Genomic DNA, 26,090 nt, shown 5'->3' on the forward strand with positions numbered 1-26,090 from the left:
CAAACTACTTCGTCCCATAGACCGTGAAGGAAAAGGAATAAGGGAATCAAATCGCCGATCGGAAGAAGAAATTGGAAAATCACTTCAACTAGCACATGAAAAATTAGACGAGAATTCTTATCTTCTGAAAAAGCAAGCTGAAACCATCCAGGCATGTTTAATTTCTATAGATAATCTTAAAAGCGACAATGCTTCCCTGAAAAAGGAGATGTGTGAGTTAAGATTGCAAACAGATGCCCAAGAACAGTATGGAAGAAGAAATACAATAGAAATTTATGGATTCCTGATAAGCCAAATGAGGACACTTATGATACAGTGAAAAAAGTAGGACAGGCATTAGATATTTCTATCACCAACGACATCATTTGATGTTTGTCGTTGTTTGAAGAAAAACCCAGGTCAGACAAGCAGAGGAATCATCGTTAAGTTCGTCAGACGCAGTGATAAAGACCTATTTCTTCAGAAACATAAAGTGAAAGGTAATCTAAGCACAACTGTAGTCCCTCGCCAATTTATATCAACCAAAGTCTCTCCAGAAATAGGAAAATTATATTTGCTCATGCAAGAAGACTTAAGGCTGAGAAGAAATACGAATATCTGTGGGTAGACCATACTGGTGATATTCATTTAAGAAAAAAGGAGTCTGATAATTATGTTTACACATTAAGGACACTGTATGACGTGAACTCTTTAATGTAAAAATGTCTTCTGAGAACAAAATTTCATTATTGTATTATCAGAATATGTGAGGTCTAAATTTCTTTGATTTTGATAGGGAATAATTTCTATTAATAATCTTGACCATAGTGGCCGGTATTGGATCCGTATTGACTTAATCAGAGCAAATATATAGGTACAGTAAATGATCCGCCTAGTTAATACTATATATTGATTTTTATTTACCTTTCACCTCAACATTACGTCTAGTACATGTTTCGAGAATATATATATATTCTCTTCTTCAGCTAGTTGAATTAAAATACCAGTATACAATAAGACCTAGTAAAAAAGGGGGGCCCCCATTAAGAATTCTAAGACTATGACAATTACAATTTTTACATTTAAAATGTTGAAGGATGAAGCCTTGGAATTAAATTCCATCTTGTCATGTACACTAAAACACAATATGATTATGTCTGTTTGAATTAAAATGTTGAGCATAGCGTCTTGTTGTGGTGTGAGTTCACAGTATCCTTGATGTTGCAATGCTATCCTGTAAAGTTTAAATGGAGTAGTATTAAGAATCAAATGAAATTGCATTAAACGTTGTAGTCATGCCGATACCCTCCGTTAATAGGTGTGTTATGCATCCAGGTTGAAATAAAGGTAAAATGGTCAATATGATGATTTAAGTAGTGCGTGTGGCATGCAATGAATATTTGTATGGAATATTTTGGCAAAGAAATATACGTATACACCTTGAGGACGGTAGGGGATGTAAAGGGTCTAACGGTACAGATGCTCTAATGAACGAAATTACGAATAGTTTATTCATATATTATCAGAACGTTAGAGGATTAAACGCAAAAATTACCGAAATATACTCGTATATGAGTTCTATTGCAACTGAATTTGATATTCTGGTGTTAACTGAGACTTGGATTCACGGTGGTGTTTTCAAGTAATAAAGTGATTTGCAATAGATACAATTATTTCCGGCAGGGCTTAAAAATAAAAGGGGAGGTGGTGTTCTAATTGCTGTTTCGAAATATATTGTCGCAGTTAACATTGATTTGGAATTAGGGCACGTAGAAGCACTCTGCGTAGAAATTACATTGGTGCAAAAGAAGTACAATATACTGGCAGTATACATTCCGCCAGATTCTAGTATAGAACTATATAAAGAATTTTATGACTGATTTGATAGCATGGACAAATTTTTGTACGGAAACACATTGATTTTAGGTGATTTTAATATTCCTCTAATAAATGGTGCAAATTTTGATCTGTTGCTAGGGGGACGAAGTTACAAACTCCTTTTGAATTTCTTACAATTACATAAAATAGAACTTGTGAATTCCGTGCAGAATTCATACAGTAAAACTCTAGACTTAATTTTAACAAGTTTGGCCAGAATCACAAATGTAACCAGAGAGACTCTTCCTTTAATACCTGAAGACCCTTACCATCCTGCTCTGTCAGTTGAATTATTTATTAAACGAACCAATTTTTCCATTAAACCTCAAGTGGTTGAAGGTTTCAATTTTCATAAGGCGATTTTATATAAACTGTATGTTCAACTACAAGAGGAAACGTGGAGGGAATTAGACAACCTCAGGGATCTAAATGAGGCACGTACTTGTTTTTATAGAATAATTAATTCGGTGATGGAGGATGCTGTACCAAAGAAAAGGTTTTATAAGAGAAGAACTTATCCATGTTGGTATACGAATGATATTATTTTTTTATTAAAGCTGAAAAAATATCACAGAAGCCGATCTAAATTTTCGGAGCATCATTTTAAGGAATACAAGGACATCAGAAGAGAATCTAAATATCTGATCCAATATGAATTTAGAGCATATATTGCCGAATCTGAGAAAAACATCAGAACTAGCCCTGAAGTTTTTTGGAATTTTATTGAATGCAGAAGGAAGACAAATATGCTTCCAGATTCAATGACATTTAATGGAACATCACTAAATAACAGTAAGGAGATTGCATACAACTTTCCTGAGTTTTTGAAAAGTGTTTATTCAGACCAAGCATCTTCTTACGATATTACTGAGACAGATAAATTCCAAGTATCTCACATCTTGCCGACATATAGTATCAGCGAGTATGAGTATAGGGAGGCAATTACAAATCTAAAGTCTAGTAAGTCAGTTGGACCTGATGGTATACCTGTGTATGTATTAATACGATGTTCTGAAATACTTACGAAGCCTTTATGTAAAATATGTAATTTAATTATAAGTACTCAAATATATCCGGATTTATGGAATCTTAGCACAGTAGGCCCTATCTTCAAGTCTGGTGATCTTGCAAAACTTGAAAATTATAGACCTCTATCAATATTGTGTGCACCGGCGAAGGTTTTTGAGCAAATTATTTATTGCCGAATTTTTGCTCATATAAAATGTTACATTAGTCCCTTTCAACATGGTTTTTTACATGGCAGGTCCACAGTTACTAATATTGTGAATTTTGCTCAAGATATTTTTAATGGAATGGAAAATAAGAATCAAACAGATGTTATTTACACTTATTTTTCAAAAGCCTTTGATAAACTGGATAACGATATACTACTGCAAAAACTTTCTAATTATGGCTTGTCCCGTGAGTTTTTGACATTAATATCATCTCATCTCTCTCGTAGAAAACAATTTGCGATGTATCTTCAAACAAAATCATTTGTATTCACTGTTACATCTGGTGTGCCTCAAGGCTCCACATTAGGGCGTCTTTTTTCACAATATTTATTAATGACTTACTATAAGTCATGAGGTACTCAAAATGTCTAATGTATGCCGATGATGTTAAAGTGTTCAGAACTGTCACCACTCATGAGGATGCTTTAATATTACAGACTGATGCCAATAATATGTAGGCCCTATGTTGTATGTGGAGTAGGAACAACAAAATGCATTTTAATATCAATAAGTGTCTCACAGTAAGCTTTTCAAGGAATAAGTCGACAGTACTATTTGAATATAAAACGGACAACACGATTTTAGGAAGGTTTAATTTAGTAAAAGAATTCGGAATTTTAATGGACACCACATTGTCCTTCAAAGGTCACAATGAAAAAATTACAAATGAAGCTTATAGATTCTTAGGTTTTGTGGTTCGGAATTCGAGGGAACAAAAAAATATTGGTACATTAATTACTCTCTATAATGCATTTGTGCGTAGCAAACTTGAATATGCATGTGTTGTTTGGACACCTCATTATCATTCCTATATAGATAAAATCGAAAAAGTTCAGAAAAAGTTTCTCCGCATTCTGTACTACAAAACGCATCATACTTCAGCACCAAAAGAAAAAGTTTCATACAATAACTTGCTAAATAAATTTTAACTTTCTTCATTATGTAATAGAAGGGATACTCTGCAGCAAATATTTTTGTACAAAATTGCAAATAATGTGTGTGATGACAGTGAGTTACTTGCTAGAGTGAATTTTAATGTGAAAAGTGCAAATGTACGGACAAGACCTAAGTTTTATTGCGAACACTCTAAAACAGTGAGCCACAAAATTCTCCAATAGTCAGAATGTGTAACTTTCCTAACAAAATTGGTGTATGTAATCCGAGAATTGATTTCACAATAACTCTTCGAGAATTCATGCATCATGTGGAAACTGCAGTTTCATACAGATAACATCTTCTGATAAAAATATCAAATACTGTATCATCTAGTAGTTAGTGTAAATAAAAATCGGGTAGGCTAATAACAAGTTTTTGTTAATATATTATATTAGAAAAATTGTATTTGTGTATAATACTATTTATGCTAAATTTACTGACTTTATTGTATTCTCATGTTTGTATTTTCTTTGTCTCTTATTTTTCATATTTTGAATAGTATTTTTTTTGTTTTTCTACTATTTATGTTCTTTATAATGTGTATTACATTTTATAAAATACACCTATAAATGGAAAATGTCTCTGTTGGTGGCATATGTTTAAATAAATAAATAAATAAATAAATAAATAAATAAATAAATATTGTAGTTATAAAATTGGATGATACAATAATCCCAACTTATGATTTATACTTAAATGAACTAAATTAACACACTCAAATTGCTTCCTACACTATCTTTCCTTACTGGGGTAAATATTACACCCTATTCTACCAATTAACTATTTACAAGCTACGCATTCATAACTACTAATTATGGGGAAAGGGATTCATAACTACTAATTATGCGAAAAGGGTAGGCCTACTCATCTCGTTACTGCATTGCTTTCCATTCGAACCTCGGGTAGGCCCATGCTCGGTTACTTTAGCACTCCATCACGACGGCGTTTTTCCTTGGGATATCAGGACTCCAGAGCTGGGTTGCCGTCTGCTGGGCCATGATTCGAGCATTAACACAGAAAGTTAGAGACACGTTCTAGTAACTTCTCATCAACATCACACAGTGATATTAAAACATCGTCCCGCACTGAGTTTATGCATGGGTGTCTGCATTTGGGCGCGGTTTACTGTTTACCTTTCCCTTTACTATATCTTTTCAATAGTTAGCAAGCCCGCACTAAAATCCTTTATATTATATGATTAGCGAAGTTTCTAGCCCTCACGATGCTCTGACTTTCCCTAGTAATAATAATAATAATAATAAGAATAAGAATAAGAATAAGAAGAAGAAGAAGAAGAAAAAAATCCTGACTCTAATTATCTTGGGGATTCTTTGTACTTCCTCTTAAAACAAAAATCGCCACCACCACTCTAGGGATTACACTAAAATTCGGGCAGTGTCACAGAGACACGCTGTAAAATGTTTCTGGAACTACTCCTTGCATATCTAGCACAGTATTTTTGTTTATTATTCAGTTTGTAACTGCACAGAGGAAAACGAACTCCCGCGATCGGCTACGCGAACCGCCCGTACAGACAGCTGGAACACAATTCTCCCCGTTCCCGATTCAAATGTTCGCAACAAAATGTTTTACTCCACGCCCCACGCTGTGAACTTCAGAGTAGTGAATATAACTTTATAGTTTGTATTGTTCATAAGAGAAAATTATTCATGCCGAACGACATGCAGATAGCTCCGTGGCTTCCCGAGGATTGAACTTGGAGGTGGGGTTGGCCTAGCTTATATTAACAAAGGGTGCAAGATGGCTGACCACGTTAATTCTCCATTGAGGGAAACAGCTCATTTCGTTGGTATCGCGAATATCAGTGATGCACTACGTTCAACAGTTGGCTAGTATGATGTTATGATTTTTGATCGCATGTGGAAGGTGAATCGATCATATATTTTCCTATAATCAAATACAGTAGAGACAATACGCGACACTGAGAGAGATATCGAGGGACAGCTATTTGAGCTCCCTCTAGCGAGTAGACCTGAAAACTACTGATTCTGTCATAAGAGCACGTGTATTTTTGTATGAAGTTTTTGGTGTTATTTATGCGTTTTCAGTGAGTTTACATAATTAAATAGTAGCGTGTGTCGTTCCTTGATATCTCCTCTCAACATGAGGGAAAAGGTATGTGCTGTGTTTAGCTGCAGTAACTATGAAGTGGAGAAGAATGCGCGGTCGTTCTTCAGGTTCCCTCGTGACAAGAACATCTAAGTAATATTGTGTTTGCATATATATTCTTCCACTGACAGAGATTTTTATAGTACTACATAATCTTCTGACCTGCTCGACCCATATTTTAACTGGCTTAAAATGTAATACGCATATTTTATTGTGTAGTGTAGCAGTTAACCTTCAATACCGATGTGGTGTTGTAGGTGTGATCTGTGGGTTTTGAAATGTCACAGAAGTGATTTGGATAAGGTGTACAAGAAAGAAGGGACGTTACGCTTATATAAGAATTATAAGATCTGTTCAGATCATTTCCAGGCCAGCGACTTTAAAAATCCTCTACTATACAGCCAAGGGTATGTTACATTTTTACTCTAATTGTACGTAAATATTTCTCAAAGCATCACTATCGACAACATTTTCATACTTTTCTTTCTTTTATCTCTCTTCTCAGATTAAAGCCGGGATTTTATAGATTTTCTTTCTGTTAGTAGGCTTCATGTAAAGAGGAAAATTGTCCAGCTATTAAATGTTAATTCATTGCATCATATGTGTTAGGAATGTGCCGATATTTTTATTGACAAGTGTCTTAATGTGATGATACAATGTTTTTAAATGAGAAAAAAAGACAAATCCAACCGTAAGAGTTCAGGCAGAAATGCTAAAGCTAAAAATGTAATGCATAAATGGAAGATCAAGCCATTTCACAGCAATCTATTTCACATCTTGTATATATGTCTAATTTCAGTCTTTGAATAATAACCTTTTAAATAATTCTTCATTCATTTATCCAGAATTGCTTTAGCAACTTCGAAGTTAATATCTCAATAACACTTTCTTTCTAGACGTAATTTATTTATCCATTTCCGTATATACATTTCCATTGATATTTGAATTTAGCGCGATTTTTCAGGTCAAGTCACAAGGAGCGCCACCGTCGAATTGTCTCCCATTTTAGCAAGGCTAAATCCGTAAGTGTCGCGTACTGTCTCTACTGTATTTGCTATAATCGTTGCGGCGTCATTTCTGCTTTCCAGACAAGCCGGGTAAGCCCCTGGAGACGCATCTGGTTGGCAGATGGTAGAGTGAAGCTTCCGTGGTAGGCTTAGGTTCCTACTGCCTAATTTGCAAAAATCGGGAATATCCAGCACATGTCTTCCGGTCAATTTTTCACCTAAATCATGTAAATGCATAGTGTGGCTTTCGTTTTAATTAATCTGTAGATCCAGGTGCTAATTTAAATTTTTCGTTAAAAGCTGGGCTGGCAGTCCTGGAAATCTTTACTCGGGATGCTGGTTCATTGCACTATCATTCCTCGCGACAAAGTCACGTGATCCATCTACGACTTAGACATTTTCCATCGCTGTCACACAAGCTGGGACAATCTCACTCACGCATTCAGTGAAAAATTTTCAATGCTCTACGCTTCCCTCGATTTATATGGCGCGCGCTCAACACAAAGACGTAATCTATATATCGTCGCTGGAAAGGTAAAAGGTTGCATTCCACAAAGCTCTTCCTATCAATTATTCTCCTTAAGACTGGTCATGCCTCCCAGCCACGTATGGATATGCAGTCCATCAGAACAAATTTTGTTGTGTTCATTTTCCTATGCCCATGTGTAAAAGAAAATGAACCTTACAGTACCGTACTGTAGGAATGTACGTTTGCATTACGTATTTACGCACTCCTAGTGTACAATGCATGTAAGGTTCATTTTCGTTTAATGGTCGACATAGGAAAGCGAACACAACGGACATTGTTCTGATGGACTGCGTATCCATATGTGGCTGGGAGGCGTGACCAGTCTTAAGGAGAATAATTGATAGGAACAGCTTTGTGGAATACAACCTTTTACCTTTCCAGCGACGATATATAAAATAAGAGTTTTGTCTGTACATTGCTCAGAATTTGAAACGAATGGTATTTCTGTATCGATCATGTCCACAGTAACAAGAAAATGCATTTTCTACTTTCCCGTAATTTCTGTCTGTCTGTCTGTCTGTCTGTCTGTCTGTCTGTCTGTCTGTCTGTCTGTCTGTCTGTCTGTCTGTCTGTCTGTCTGTCTGTCAGTACACGCATCACGAGAAAACGGCTGAAGAGAATTTAATGAAAATCGGTATGTAAAGTCGGGTGATGAACCGCTACAATCTAGGCTATAAATTATTTTATTCACGCTGAGTGAAATGGTAGTTTAGGGGAAGGCCTGAAATTTAATTCTCAAATATTTATGTTATTAGTGGTCGCGTCTTAATGAAAATCGGTGTGCAAAGTCGGCGTAATAAGTCGATATAATCTAGGCCATAAATGTATTCACGCTGAGTGAACTAGCAGTTTAGGGGAATGCCTAAAATTGAATTTTCAAATATTTATGTTATTAGTGGTCGTATCTTAATGATAGACAAAGACGGGAAATAAGTCGCTACAATATAGGCTATGCATAATTGTATTCACGCTGATAAAAATAGTAGTTTAGGGGAAGGCCTAAAGTTTAATTCTCAAATATTTATTATATTAGTGGTCTTATCTTCACGAATATTGGTATGCAAAGTCTGGGAATAAGTCACTATAATCTAGGCCATCAATAATTTTATTCACACTGAGTGAAATGGTAGTTTAGGGAAAGGCCTGAAATGTAATCTATGTATCTATATACATATAAAATACGAGTTTTGTCTGTACATTGCTCAGAATATAAAAATAATGATATTTCTGTATTGGTCATGTCCACAGTAACAAGGAAATGCATTTTTTGCTTTTACGTAATGTCTGTCTGTCTGTCTGTCTGTCTGTCTGTCTGTCTGTCTGTCTGTCTGTCTGTCTGTCTGTCTGTCTGTCTGTCTGTCTGTCTGTCTGTCTGTCTGTCTGTCTGTCTGTCTGTCTGTCTGTCTGTCTGGCTGGCTGGCTGGCTGGCTGGCTGGCTGGCTGGCTGTATGTACACGCATCACGAGAAAACGGCTGAAGATAATTTAATGAAAATCGGTATGTAAAGTCGGGTGATGAACCACTACAATCTAGGCTATAAATTATTTTATTCACGCTGAGTGAATTGGTATTTTAGGGGAAGGCCTGAAATTTAATTCTCAAATAAGTTATTTATGTTATTAGTGGTCGTATCGATAAATACTACATAACTAACATAACTATAGTTATGTCGTAAGTTAGTAGTAGTTATGTAAGAAGTTATTAAATTTCCGATCACTTATGTCTTATACATTGTTACCGTACCGCATATAATCACAGAGATATTCATGAATTTGGATTTTTGTTACTAAGTCCATATCACCACCGAGTCACGAGAAAATGGGTAAACAGAATTGAGTGAAAATCGATATGTAAAGTGTGAGAATAAGGAACTACAGTCTACGATATAAATAATGTTTTTTGAGACGCCCTAATATCACAGAGTCGAAAGAAAAGTAATGTGAAAGCCTGCAATATAGAAAGCTCATAAACTTTATCAACAATAATATTATATTGGCCATTGTTTGTTGTGATGTGCTTTTTGTCTTCTGTTTCCACTTATCCCCGATAGATAGGATTACTGCAGCGTCCCGAGGTTTTTTAATTTGCTTTACGTCGCACCGACACAGGTAGGTCTTACGGCGACGATGGAATAGGAAAGGAATGGGGGTGTGAAGGAAGCGGCCGTGGCTTTAATTAAGGTACAGCCTGGTGTGACTGGTGTGAAAATGGGAAACCACGGAATATCATCTTCAGGGATGCCGGCAGTGGGGTTCGAATCCACTATCTCCCGGATGCAAGCTGCAAGCTGCGCGCCCCTAACCACACGGCCAACTCGCCTGGTCGTACCGAGTGTAACAGCCTGCCTGTATATTGGCGGGAAGTAGCTGGGGAGTTAGATAACTTTCTTCTTTAGCATGCCATTCCTCTGGTTCATACATTTTCTGATATTGCTGGTACGTAACACACTGGTTCATCATAGCATTCGAGCTATTCAATCCCTACTCTGAAGCACTGATTGGAATTTGTAGTGTGCATATTTAACGGTATAATGACAGAGGAGTGTTCACGGCAGTCTGCGACCTGGTTATTCCAGCTCTGGAACTTTGGACTGTTAGTTTTTTTTTTTTTTTTTTTTTTTTTTTTTGCTAGGGGCTTTACGTCGCACCGACACAGATAGGTCTTATGGCGACGATGGGGTAGGAAAGGCCTAGGAGTTGGAAGGAAGTGGCCGTGGCCTTAATTAAGGTACAGCCCCAGCATTTGCCTGGTGTGAAAATGGGAAACCACGGAAAACCATTTTCAGGGCTGCCGATAGTGGACTGTTAGATCGGCACCGTAGTACAGTTCGTTGAAAGTGAGAAAGTGTGCGGTTTTTCATTTGATCGAGTATTTTATATGAAAACATTGCTTTCAATCGCTACATTCCTACTGACGTTTTTGTAATCACCTATGTTGAATTCAGTTAGAAAAACCACCAAGTCAGTCTTTCTGAGAATCCCGTAGCGAAGCACGAGTCCATCAGCTAGTACAGTATAAAAATACGAAGTTTGCGTGCCTGAGTCCCTGGTTCGAACCTCTGGTAGAACCCATTAAATTAGAAATACATTTTTGTTGTATATAGGGTATATCATTATGCTATCTGGCAGGTGTTAAGTTCTAGACAATAAATACAAATTGAAATTGAAAAAAACAGGAAAAACACGTTGTTTTCAATTATCCCCTTATTTATTCATTGATAACTTATTCGAAAATCTTTAAAATTATTTTTTCTTGAAGAATAATACAATGTTTACAATTTGCATTTTCCTCATTATAGTTCCCAAAATTCCGAGATTCTTTTCGTTTCAATGAAAACTTAATTTTACTTAAATACTTTCTTTCCTTGCATTTGAACAAGAAGCACCCAACTTATTTTTTTCTCGTAGGGTTCACTTTTAAAATTTTCATTACCAAAATCAAGAAATAAAACATTTCTCATCTGAAATCTCTTGCTTAGGAATCCCCTACGGTATTCTTCTGCAGTTTATTGTGAAAAAATCCGTTTTCATTTCGAACTAATTGAGGAGGTCTGCGTTAATGTGATAAACCCTACTTGAAGCACCTTTAACTGAGATAGCGCTGTCGGATTCTCCAGTTTAATTGAACATGTCTGACAAGAATTATAGCTGTGTATTTGCTCTTGAGACGAGAATGGCATCTAAATCAGGTGATATGATAAGGGGAGGAGGCTGGCCAAGGGCAGATCATTCATTATTTTAACGTTTATGAGTTACAATATCGCCGGTCTCGTAGAGTAGGGGTAGCCTGTCTGTATCTTTATCCGGATACCCTGGGTTCGGTACCCGACCAGTCCATGCATTTTAATTGTGGAGTAAGTGTTACTCAGCCTCGTGAGGTCAACTGAGGGCCTATCTGAATAAACATATGAACCGGTCGAGAATACGAAGTCGTTATACTGATCATGGGGTATCTCAATATCTGCTACCGAGCTCGATAGCTGCAGTCGCTTAAGTGCGGCCAGTATCCAGTAATCGGGAGATAGAGGGTTCGAGCCCCACTGTCGGCAGCCCTGAAGATGGTTTTCCGTGGTTTTCCATTTTCACGCAAGGCAAATGCCGGGGTTGTACCTTAATTAAGGCCACGGCCGCTTCCTTCCACTTCCTAGGCCTTTCCTATCCCATCGTCGCCATAAGACATATCTGTGTCGGTGCGACGTAAAGCAAACAGCAATATCTGCTGGTCATTTTGGTAGGCCAAGGCCCTGGAGAGCTGTAGAGCCGCAGGGGTTTCCTTTTGGCGTTGCAATATTTCTGAGTCATCTTAACGTACGAGTACTACTTCGTAATGGTAAGCAATGGTGTGATTTAAATGGACCTCTGGGTACTGGACACCAGTAAGTGAACTCGTGCCCTCGTCCTGAGGTGGTGCAGCTGTTTTCAGGCACACCCCCAACGGAGTTGAGCTGCATGTACCATCGTTAACCACATGTCAGCCCTCCTGCCATTCTTACATTTCTGGCAGTACCGCGAATCGAACCCAGACTTCAGAGGACGACAGCTAACAACACTAATCATTACGCGATGGAGATGGGCACTGGAACCAGTGAAACGGTGAAAAAACAAACAGTTGTTAAAATATCCCATGAGTAACGAATAGCGAAAACATTCTGTTCTGTTTCATAGAGATTCTATTGCTACTAATTGTTAAGTCCCTGCAAACAGGTTTTTGGTTGTTAGACACCTAAAATGTAAAATGATATCAGAACACGTATACTCCTTCTCAACATAGTCGTGAGGAAGTTAATGAGGAGGAGAAAAGCAATGAAGCTGTAACATTTTAATAATAATAATGTTATTTGTTTTACGTCCCACTAACTACTTTTTCGGTCTTCGGAGACGCCGAAGAGCTGGAATTTAGTCCCGCGGGAGTTCTTTTACTTGCCAGTAAATCTACCGACACAAGGCTGACGTATTTGAGCACCTTCAAATGCCACCGGACTGAGCCAGGATCGAACCTGCCACAATGGGGTCAGAAGGCCAGCGCCTTAACCGTCTGAACCACTCAACCCGGCTGTAACATTTTTGAACTTTCTTCTCTAAAATTATTTCTTGACAAATCCAAACTGCCAGTGGGTCCGATGTCAATCCGCCAACGTCCCCATGCTGCTGGTATTCTCCACTGCAGGCCTGCCAGAAAGGGTGCCATTACGCCGGGACATAATGTATTGCGCGGGCCTCATGAAAAGGATACCTGTGGAGGTTTCCTTCGCCTGGAAGTGCCACTTGAGCATCTGATAATTGAAGGTACGGTATTTAGAGTAGAGATATGTTGCAGTGATTAATAAATAAACATTATTTTTACAAGTTGCCTTACGTCTCACCGACACAGATATGTCCTAAGGTGACAGGAAAGGGCTAGGAGTGGGGAGGAAGCAGCCGTGGCCTTAACTAAGGTACAGCCCCAGCATTTTCCTGGTGTGAAAGTGGAAAACCACGGACAACAATCTTCAGGGCTGCCGACAGTGAGGTTCGAACCCGCTATCTCCCGAATACTGGACACTGATCGCACTTAAGCGACTGCAGCTATCGAGATCGGTAAAAAATAAACAATAAGAGGTACCGATAAATAAATAACAAAAGGAAGGAGGACAGGATATGAACGCACTAACAGCTTACATCGGTCTTCAAAGTCATGGTGGTGCCGGAATTTTGTCTTGCAGGAGTTATTTTACGCACCGGTGAAAGCACCGATATAAGTACTTTTAAATTCCAGTAATAGAGGTGTTTTCTTATATTAAAGAAGTAGCCTAGAAATTCGTCCCTACCATTTCAAAAGTCAGCACAAAATGGTGAAAAATACGATAAAAGATACGAAAAAGCGTTCGGAACTGAGTAGTTATGTACTGGTCGCAGTAAATGTTGAGTTATGTCAAATCACGACTTTTTTGTCGATGTTCCAAAATACTTAAAACAAAAAACTTACAACGAAAGAAATTATGGAAAATTAACTCATTGCTATTCGTCATGGATTGCATAATTTACAAAAATTCCAGTAGGGTCACTTTTAAAAATTCAGAATTGGAGGATGGACTGCAGCCTTGACAGGCTTTCCAAGCGACCGCTGCTCAACACGGAAACCTGGAAATTACGAAGTGGCACGTGGTCAGTGCGTTATGTTTGGCTTTCTGGACCGCAGACTCTATCTCACCGACAGACATGGGCGCCCGCAGGATCTTTTCCAAAGGGGGGGGGGGCACATTAACAATTTTTTTGAATATAAAAACCAATATAACGTCAGCAACATTAAATTGTTTACAGAAACTTCCAGTTATAACATATGCTAGATGACTGTCAGTAATTTCAGTTTATGAAATAATCTGGTATGATATTAAACAATTGAATATCAACATCTTTAGAATTCCCTTGCGGGTGCCCATGCCGACAGATAACTCCTCAGATGGCCTCACGTAGGTTGAATGGACCTCGAACCAGCCTTCAGATTCAGGTAAAAATCCCCAAACTGGCCGGGAATCTGGGTCCTCGCGATAAGAGGCACGCTTGCTACCCCTAGTCCGCTACTCTTATAATTTGGGTCCTACTCATTAGCCACGGCGAGTTCCAGATTGGGTAGCGCTGGGCGTTATCTGCCAAGGACAAACAGCTTTCAGTTTGGAAACAGCTGTAGTGTTCACTCGGAATGGCATTATCTTCAATGGTTGAAGTCCCCATGAATGGGTGTGCTCTATGAACTTCGTGAGTGGGAAGCTTATCAACTACATGATGCATGCTGAGCTTCATTTATCTCAGCACCAACAATGGCTAATGAGTTAAAGAAGCAACTGGGTATGTGTCTTCAAAGCATTGCTCGTGCGTTAATCTGTCATTAGTTGCGAATTCAATTGGGAATGGTGACGAGGGATTGGAAACAAGAATACAACTGGAGTGAGTGGGGAAACTTTGAAGAGTAAAGCACACTAGGTATCAGTTAAGGGTTAGCCAACCCCAGATCGAACCACTCATCATTTTATCTTAGAAGACTACTTTAGTTGTAATTCAAGACATCTGGTACAATTTGAGATACTGTGGTGGAAAGAGGCCGAAGATAGGGAAAATACCATTCAGAAGTATAACATTAATCACAAATACGCTGATGAGATCTTCTAGCATTGAAGTCTAACACAGGGATAATTTTCTTCTAAAATCATTTTATTACTCCAGCTCGGTATTACACACTTCACATGAATGATCGTCGTAATTCATAATTTCCTAAAATTCAGGTTAATGGGCGCCGGAGGTAACCAAGGGAGCCTTCAAACTTCTATAATAATGGTTATAGTAAGAATAACAGTGGTAGAACGTTGAACATTTATCTTAGGTCGCGTACGTATGTTGGAAATACGGTATTCTGTTAATCGGGCCTTACCTGATACCTCTGAAAACGATAGAATATTTATAGGAGCATGCAATCAGGCTGTTATAAAAGAACGTTACTGAGTGATTGATTAATTATATTTTTATTAAAATAAAATGACATAATAATACTATTAAAATAATAGTATTGCAATAATCAATACGGCCGTGTTCCGTGTTTTAAACTTGAAAATAATTTCTTCGTTGTATTTACAACTTACTGCTATTTCTCCTAGTACTGTAGTTGTTACCCAGCAAGACAAAATGATTGGGTCTCACGGATTTTCTTCCTTGGATCTCGTTCAGCACAAAATCCTGATGAAATACTGTAGTTCTTTGTTCACTTCCCCAGCTACGACGTCCACATTCCCAGTTCCAGTTGTAGTTCTCCGCTCCTAGGGCGGATTCGTAACCTCCAATCTCCGTGTCAAGATAAGGAGCTCGTTTTCATAAACGATAACCAGTCACTCATGACCTAGTAACACATTACGACTGATCTAGTAACGAAGAGTGCCCAAAAATATTTTCCACACATCACGACCGACAAAAGTATTAAGAACTAGTGCTCAAGACAACTACACGACAACCCACGACTTCAAGAACCATGCCCATAACTACACTCAAATAAAGACAGCATATTAAGAACAGCGCACATCACAACTAAGATCCACGACCACCGACGATATATTAAGAAACACTTTTTTGTGCGTTTATATACTTTCTTCAAATTCAAATTTATTTCCGTTTACAGAACTCTTCTTCAAGTGACGACTAGATGTTACTTAATTTAGAAATATTTTAAATTGTCACTGTTTAAATCGTCTAGTCACACCGTCCTTACATAACTTTAAATATTTTTCGTTTCTACTTTGTGGCCTCACGCAACTACATGGAGATTTCCAGCTTAACGGCTGCGTATCAAAGTAATTGAGATTTTGAAATATGTCTGATTTACATCGTATATACAAAATATAGCCTATATATATAATTATATATAATAATCGTAAACTATTTACAATTTTTTTATTGAACTGAGCACAGATGTGCCTGAAATTAATTTCGGTTTCGTGAATTTAACATAGGCCTACCTATACTTCGCCACGTAATTAAAGAGAAACATACGTGGAATTAATTTGACGCATTTTATGCTTTGCAGGGACACGGTACATGTTACAGTATTGCTTGGCTTTGTTGATCGGGGTATCTCTAAATATCATACATGTCTTGATGTGAATATTTCGTTATAGTTTATCAACCGCGCTACATAGGAGCGGAAATTACGTGGCAAAGCTTGACAACACTCGGCTTCAGAAGAGGATCTCTTAATTGAACCTAGCTACACTGCAGGACTGAAATACATATTATCATTGCATCCTTCTCCGAAACCAATTTCTGTGACTACCGGTCCAAGGTTGACAGTACTGTACAGCCTGTTAAGCAAGATAATCATTTTCTGATCTCCTTCACTGAGTACAATGGAATTATATCCTGTGGAGAGTCCAGATTACAGTATAGAAGGTTTTTCATTAAGGCCTCAGCTCTCTCTCTCTCTTGTCTTAACTAAGTTCGAAAGTTCTATCAAGAGAATATCTAGCTATCGTCTATCTCAATGGACCAATCAGTGCGCGGGGCGCCGTGGGGAGCCGCGCAAAATAGTACAAAATTTTCACTTTCTCTTTTCAGTTCATAAAGCTTCAAATTAGGATGCGATATCTAGAAGTCCTGATACAATCTGTTTTTTTACCCTGCCGGGAATCGAACCCGGGACCCCTGAGACCAAAGGCCAGCACGCTAAACATTTAGCCATGGAACCTGACTTTGTGGGGTTAAATATGCGCTACAGTTAGTGTTATCTATCTTACATAATCGCACTAGCGAGTTGCACTTATTAGGCTTGCTTTCATCCAAGGGCCTATGTGAACACCCGTATTTAGCAAGGGTGCGTGAACAGAAACAATTCGGGAACCACTGGTCTACCTCCTAGCTAGCACTCGGGAGATTATGGATTCGGACCTCACTGCCCAGTGCCCTGCAGATGGTTTTCCGTGGTTTCCCATTTTCACATCAGGCAAGTGCTTGGACTGAATCTTATTTCCAGCCAAGACCTCTACATTGAAAGTCCTATTTCAACGTCACCAGAAACATGATTATGTGCTCCTGAGTTAGAGCGACATTACACAACAGGCCCGGATTTAGGATGCTTGACGCCCTGAGCACAGCCATTTTTTCTTGTTATTTGCTTTACGTCGCACCGACACAGATATGTCTTACGGCGACGATGGGATAGGAAAAGCCTGGGCATTGGAAGGAAGCGGCCGTGGCCGTGGCCTTAATGAAGGTACAGCCCCGGCTTTTGCCTGGTGTGAAAATAGGAAACCACGGAAAACCATCTTCAGGGCTGCCGACAGTGGGGCTCGAACCCACTATCTCCCGATTACTGGATACTGGCCGCACTTAAGCGACTGCAGCTATCGAGCTCGGTACAGCCATTTTGAGGATTGTGGGTAGTTGAATACTGATCTATAAAATCAGCATTTGTAAGGTTATATCATAATCCTACTTTCCAGATATCAAGTGAATATATTGTTAAAAAATGTTTAGAAAGATAGTTTAAAACTGTATGAGGTTCTAACCAGCCTCCGGCCTGAAAAATTCACAGACAAGTATAGTAATAAATTATTAGTCTAAGTGAAACAATTAATTTTATCTTGAATATTTAATTAACCCATTGACTTGGAAGGTTCTTCTAGGGTCTACGTGTGAGCAGCGAAGGAATAGCGCGCGAGTTTTATTGTTGCCTCTCGAAAAGCAGTGATGAGTGTCATCACATCGTTTGTATATGTCAAGTCTACGAGTTCTGGAGGGGATACACAATTATTAATTCAAGTCAGTGTGTTAATTGAACATTAATACTACGGTAAATTACTCACACACCTAAGTACCTGTCCAATATCAAGACCACCTCTTAAGCTGTCGTTTTTATCTTAATAGAACAAAATATTCAAGCAATTTTCCAGAATATTTTCCTAAAAGGATTCGGCCTGGAATCGAACCCGGAGCCCTCTGAACCGATGACCTCAACGCTGACCACTGAGCCAAGGAGCTGTACACGTATAAATATCTCTTATTAGAATACTATTGAACCAGTATACATTTGGAAAAGGAGTGGTAAAGGCGTGCTCCGTTCACCCCGAAGGACGTAGGTTCGATCCTCGCCAGGAAGTCGCAAAATTTAAGAAACGAGGTTTCCAATTCTGGACCGGCACATGGCCCTGAGGTTCACTCAGCCTGTACCAAAAGTGAGTGCCAAGTTAAATCCTGGGAGCTAATTTGGCCGGGCGAAAGCCTAACCCTTATATCCCACTTCGTGTCCGGCTTACGGAAAGTGGAAGTCTTTAGCTTTCACTTCTCCAAGGGCCTCCATGGCCTGTAAGGAGATGGTCTTGATTTTTATTTATACATTTGGAAAGTGAAAACACCCGTCCACCTCCCGAGTCCCAGACTAGCATTTATCTCAGGGGTGTCGGTTCATTATTTAAGTCATCAAATATAAATATAGCGGCATAAATGAACACGGGAATGAACGGAGCAATTTAAAATTAAAATGGGGAAGGCTCGATTGTAAACTTGAATTTAAGGACTCCATGATAGGACTAGAAAGTGACTGTTAACTTTAAAAAGGGCATCATCTAACTACAATAAAAAGATTATGAGAATGGTTTCCTTTGAAATAATTTGCCAGAAAGAGCAGTTTATTACGCCATCCAACGTATGAAACTTTGATACATTTGGCAACGATATTTAAATTCCCACACATGTTACATAAATAAATCACTTGCTATACCGCAAGTGGTATCAATATCTTGCTGGGTTGCTTCTGAAAGAAATTACAATTGGAGTATAACTTACGGATCGATTCCATTTGAATCGAACCGTTGTTCAAGGATATAGCTTCCTTCTATCGGGAGCCCGAGCATAACCCATGTTACGGTCGGTTTCCCGATTTAACTAAGATGATGTACCCCGGCTATATACATTTTTCCGAGACCGGTACTCGGATTGAGTAATGTTTCTCGTGAATTACGAAAAATGGATTACACGGACAGTTCCTATCTTACGATGTCCAGCTGATGCCATACCACTGAATTAGCATTTATATTTTATTTACACATGATCTGAGATGGTACAAAGTAGCCTCAGTAGACTACTGCCACAGATGAGATAACGAGAAGCGGTGGGAAATACCGTGCGGAGACCGTACGATAACGAGGTAACAAATGACTATAATATTTCTCATTCTTATTATTCAACATACGAATAGAGGGATGTTGTCACCAAATAATTAATTCACTATCGTCAGAATATTCATTTATCCATGAAATTATCATCCTTGAAATTATTATTATTATTATTATTATTATTATTATTATTATTATTATTATTATTATTATTATTATTATTATTATTATTATTATTCAACGGTTCCTGGCACTGCCACGTTTGATTAATATCGTCATTATTATGCGGGACGCAAACACAAATGGTTATTACTGTTATTATTATTATTATTATATCCCTCTTGTGGTTATTATTATTATTAATGAATAGGTGACTCCAGATATTATTATTATTATTATTATTATTATTATTATTATTATTATTATTATTATTATTATTATTATTATTCACGTCACTCAAGAGGTTATTATTATTAATGAACCGGTCACTTCCGCCAAATGATATTAAGATATCGGTCGCAATTATAATTATTTCACTGATCAACCAACGGCATCATTACTGTTATTATTATGACAATTATTATTAATCTGACCGCGATGATTTAACATCGTCCTTACATTGTTATTATTATTATCGGTTGCATATTATCATTTAGATTCCCGTTTAACATCTTTATCAACGCTCATTTAATTAAGGCGGTCCAATCCTTTATCTTGCAATATTTATTATTATTATTATCACGACATCATGATTGTCATCCCTCGTCATTACAATGATTACACTATACGATCATTTATATGGACTCTGAACTCTCATTATCCTTAGATCCGTAGTATCTCGACGAATAGCAGTGCAGTCTATTTATTTCGTACATGCTGTCACGGGTCCGAATTCTACCCGCTACGTAACTCAGTATTTCTCTGTGACACTGCCCGTACATTTTACACTCATTTCAATATCCTAAGTGTCTCTCGTACGGAATTTATTTCCTTTTCTATCTCAATATTCCTTGATTCATTTATTTCTCACAGAATTATCAACTGACTTATTTATTCACTTCTGACATCGTACGACCTTTTATTATCTGACTGCAGATTCTTTAACATTTTCTATCTCATTTTGATCTACGCCTTAGTTCATTCTTCACAAATAATCGTAACATTTTGAAGTTATATTTACCAAAATTTGACAATCATGGTTTCGTAATATTTGTCCTACGTGTTCCGGCTAATGAATTGCAAATTTAAGACACGACATTTATACGTAAAAATACATTGGACCGTAATTTAAACCACACGTTCATTAACATGTACGGATTATTAGCACCGATCTACATTTCAATATTATTAATTTATCAGGTTAAATTACCACACACTTTAATTCCGAATTAAAAACGACATCCCGTCATTAAATGATTCCCGACAAACTCAACACCTGATCACTTGAAATTATTATTACGCACGGCTCACTAAATTTCCGATATCACATGAATTATTATTATATCCAATTTTTTAAAAAAAATCTTCTTCTTCTTCTTCTTCTTCAAAAAAGTAGTTTTATTTTTATTTATTATTATTATTATTAATTTAAAAAAATTTATTTTCGCCTGTTACACGGTAGTCCATGTTTACTATGTTTAACGCATAACCCCTTTTACAATTTCGATTTATTCTGGCACTAATCAATCCAGATATGATTTACTTGGAATATTATTATTATTATTATCGCTTCTCACAAATTTTAACAACTTCACTTTGAAACTGTGAACATACTAATCAACAACAACACAATTGGTATGACGAAGCTGGACTTTCCTTCAATGTCATTACATAGCTCGTTAAAATGACAAACAGAAAAACACATATCGGGTCTATTTAACTATAATAACCAAAATCAAATGTAAAGAAAATTATTCTTGACTACAAAGAAAATATGAATGTATGCATGACTTAACGTACTACCCTATATCTACAAAATTTACATCTCCAACAAACTGAATACATAAAAAGACCCGATTATTTACATTGTTATTATTTACTACTGTCCGTGCTACAAATTTACGATGGGGGTCGTTAAGCGACTCATCTTGTTACAGAAGGTAACCAAGTCTAATCAAATTATTCCCATTTTTCCCATCACGATAACATTTCCCAAATATTATTTACAGTTTAGTACTCATCTTAGTTTCTCGGTATTCCATTACAGCTTTGCATATGAGAGGCTCCTTTCGGCCCCTCTCTGCATTTTACTCCTCCATTCTTCATGGCGTAGTTCCACAAAAGATTTCCTGGCACATTACCATTTTACACTAATACCTTAATTATCACAAAACTTCACCATTGACAACGTTAACACTGAACACTTTAACTTTTATACAACAAATTAATATCCTAGACCCAAAAATTTAACATTTTACACTATTTTAATCTTCGTCCAATTACCGCACAATGGACCTGGACACGTACGACGAGGTGTCAAATTTTACGCCCGTCGCGATTTATGTCGTCCGACGCGATACGCCCGTTTCATACGGCCTTCTTGAAGTGTTCATGATAGCGGTTCGATATTGCAAAGTACAGGCTATTATTCCCTTAAAGTACTGTTCGTCACACAGTCTGTTATTTACGTACTTATTGTGGTACGATTTATATTACTCTCTTACAGTGCAATTAATTTACTTCACTGATATTTATAACTGATAAACACTGTCCTACGTTAACTATTTCCAGTTCATGTTGCTTGAGCGCGATCACATTTTCTAAACACTGGCGGATGCTCGCGCCATTAAATGTTGAGTTACTGTACGCCCGTAGAATTCGAAGTTAGCTGCGACCGACGGTTCAACTCCAGAGATTCATTTCAAGTGTGTTGGCGAGGATCCCTTGTCCCGTATATATGGATGAAGCTTTCCCTCGCGGATTCATTGACGTCATACCCCTTAGGGAGGGGGTGGATTTTTAATATCGGTACTTGCACTCCGAATTGGACGTTAAAATTTACATCAAATTAATCCACTCCGTTAGCATTATTTGCTGGATTAAATATGAACTCCTGGCGATCACAGATTTAGGAGATACGGGTGGATTTAGCTCCTCACATTTCGCGCCTTCGGAAGCGTCCCTTACAACGTGGTCTTCCTCCAGCCAATGATATTCAAGCTGTCTGGTTTCCAAGAAATCCAGCCTCCAATTTATTTAATTTGCCAATAATTATTGATTATTTTTCCATGCGTGACATCTAATAAATTCATTACATCGATCCGTGTACTCACAATAATTGATTACTGATTACTTTTGAAGTTACGAGCATATCTCATCCATCATTCCTTAAGATGGTATCCCTGAGTCTTCCATCAAATTTTAGCGATTGGCCGGCAAGCGGTCACGTGATTTAAATCTTCACCTGCCCGAACCTAGGCTAGCGAATGTCCTCGCAACCGCTGTAGTTTTCCATGACGGCACGGGAATCTCCGTCCTGCCAAAAATATCCCAGCGCATTACTCATGTTGCGAGCTTCCTTTGTATCACCTACCCCCTTTCTCTTTCTGACCAAGACTTATTTGTGGACTTGTATTTCCCTGTTCGCCAACTAATGAGATCCCCTGCTGTGAAGTAGCTAAATGTTGTTGTGTCGAGCTAATCCGTCAGGCTCCAGTCTGTCGTCCTTCCTCGCTCATATTTCGACATTACACAGATGAAATATTTTCAACTACACTTCTGTATTTCAATAAATGTACCATATATTATTTTATCAATCAAATCATGACTGACTATGGGCCTAAGTCACTCGGGTTCAATAACTCTATTTAACGGTGTTCAAAATTACCATTTTAGAATATGTGAAAACATTTGACCACATGACAGTAATAATTATTGTTTTTATTATTTAACAATAAAATGTGACAACTATTTAATTTAAATTAAAGCGTAAATAAATAAACGTTATTCCATTTTAGAACAGCAATAATAAATTATTACGTTTTGGTGTACTTTGCCTCGCCCACAAATTTGGCTGCCTGGGCACTGTTGAAAATGCGATACTGCTAACCAGCAAGCAAGCCGGGATTTATCTCGATTTTTCCCAAGGAGGAAGACTCTTTCCATGTCTGGTTATAGTTTTAACCCCGTTGCAAAGGGGAAGTGAATGCTTCTGTTGACGATGAAGCAGAATTAAGGATGTATTCTAAGAAAAGACATTAATACTGCAGAGCAGTGGTTCCCAAAGTGTGCACCGCGGCTTCCAGGGGCGCCGCCGAACTTCGCTTAGTGTGCCACGTCGAGGATATTAACTGGTTCGAACCCCACTGTCGGCAGCCCTGAAAATGGTTTTCCGTGGTCTCCAATTTCACACCAGGCAAATGCTGGGGCTGTACCTTAATTAAAGCCACGGTCATTTCCTTCCCACTCAAAGCCCCTTCCTGTCCCATCATCGCCATAAGACCTATCTGTGACAGTGCGACGTAAAGCAATCTGTAAAAAATACAATGAAAGATATCAACCTGTGCCTACTCAGTTGTTAATTATAAAATGATAACATTGACGTGAGATTTATATCTTACAGTGCAGAAAAAGAGTTTGTCTATGGGTTAGTGTTAATTATATTGTAAGAAACACGCAATAATTAGACTAATATATCCCTTCACATACGGTTGGCGTCAGGTGAGACATCTGGCCGTAATAATGGACTAAACCCGTACAAAATACCGACCGTAGAAAATTGGGAAAGGGGCCTGAAAGAAGGAGGAAATATGAACAGTGCGCAAGCTTTCCACCACTATGTGCATTGATTTCTGTTTGTTACTTTATGTGTTCCAAATCTACGCCCTTTACTTAAATATATATCATGGGTTATCATTTATTACATTAAATCACTTTTAGGCCTATATCCTTATTGCTACTGAGCTTCATTTCTCCACCTGAACTAGTAACATACCGAAAAATGAACAGGCCTACCAGGGTGCCGCCAGCGTATGATCAGCAGGGAAAGAGAGTTGCATGTGTCAGAAGCGTGGAAATCACTGCTGTAGTAGTCTATATCCGTTTCCTTCAAATCCTTATTTACGGACCAACTGTGTTCCGTAGTGTGTAAGAAGTTAGTCTCCTATGTTTAAGCTTACGATATAGAACCCTGACACACTTGGTCTGCAAGTGCTCAAGTGTTAAACCAGTGACAGGAGATTTGCTGGCTATAGCTGTTAAAGGGACGCTAAACATATTATTATTATTATTATTATTATTATTATTATTATTATTATTATTATTATTATTATTATTGTTATTATTATTATTATTATTATTATTATTATTATTATTATTATTATTATTATTATTATTATTATTATTTATCACGAGGTACTGTCAGATGAAATTACCTCGCGCTGAATAACGGAACTGCAGGGTCATATTAAACTTGGGACTGGGAGACAGAGAGACATTTGAAATCCGAGGTAAGTCTTGGTCGGGATGGTGGAAAAGGTGTGATTACATCTAATCAAAAATACATTAAGAGAGAAAAAGAGCTTAATCAATCAAGGTAAAACTAAAATACTATACAATTTACAGATTTTAACTAATTTTCTAATACACGAGAACTGAACTTTATTTGAGATTCTACATCGACTTACTACTATTTTATCTATCTACATTAACTTCACCTCGTAATTTTCAAACACAATCACTCGTTCATTTCATACAGATATCTTGCTGAAAGCACTTACGAGGAACTGTTGGTAAGAGATTTTAAATCTGCCTTTTGATGCAGCATTCTTGATGTCTTTGTGGAGAGCATTCCGCTATCTTGAGTGGTGACAGTGGTTGATGGATGATACGGGATTGTTCAGTGGATAGGCATTTCTAGAAGAGACACTGAATGAATACTATGGAGATGTAAAGAACCAAGGCAACGAACATTACTGCCATAGTGTTGGTATTGTCTACTCTAGTATCGCTAGGCTCCGTGGCTAAATGGTTAGCGTGCTGGCCTTTGGTCAGCGGGGTCTCGGATTCGATTCCCTGCAGGGTCGGGAATTTTAACCATAATTGGTTAATTTCGTTGATTTCGTTAATTTCTCATCACGACGCGCAGGTCGCCTACGGGAGTCGAATCCAAAAGACCTGCATCTGGCGAGCCGAACTTGTCCTCGGACACTCCCGGCACTAAAAGCCATTTCACTCTAGTATCGATTCTAATTTATGTTAACATGTTGGTATTACTTTTCAAATGACATTGATTCTGACTTGTTTTCATGAAGGAAGGCGATGGTATCTTCTGTCAGATTTCAGTCATTAGTAAGCTGTACAACGTAAAGGCCAACAAAGAAAGTATAATGCACAACGAGAAAGGAAAGCTATTGTACCTTAAATGTGGTTTTAGTTTTTGTTTCATAAACACCTAGGCAATGACATTCAGTACTGGCGTTGTGCTTTGTGATCCTGCAAATATTATGCGACAATGGTTGCAACATTTTAGACGTATAAAAGTGTGAACAAATGATTCAATTAATCGTTTATGTATGGGAGTGATTTTGTTGACTCGAGTCACTGATAACTCTCACATGATGATGTTAGATAGGTTATAGTTAGAGCCCGGACTTAAAAAAATGCATATGCGCATATGCAAATGCATATTTTAACGTTAGTGCATATTTTGAACGTTAGTGCATATACAGACATATTTTTCTCTTATGTGTGATCGATCACCTAAGATTTCTGAACGAAATGAAAAATTTAATGAGCTCTGTATGTTACACATCACTTGGCAACATGAG

The sequence above is a fragment of the Anabrus simplex genome, chromosome 2 (genome assembly GCF_040414725.1).
Source record: "Anabrus simplex isolate iqAnaSimp1 chromosome 2, ASM4041472v1, whole genome shotgun sequence".
Taxonomy (NCBI): Eukaryota; Metazoa; Arthropoda; class Insecta; order Orthoptera; family Tettigoniidae; genus Anabrus; species Anabrus simplex.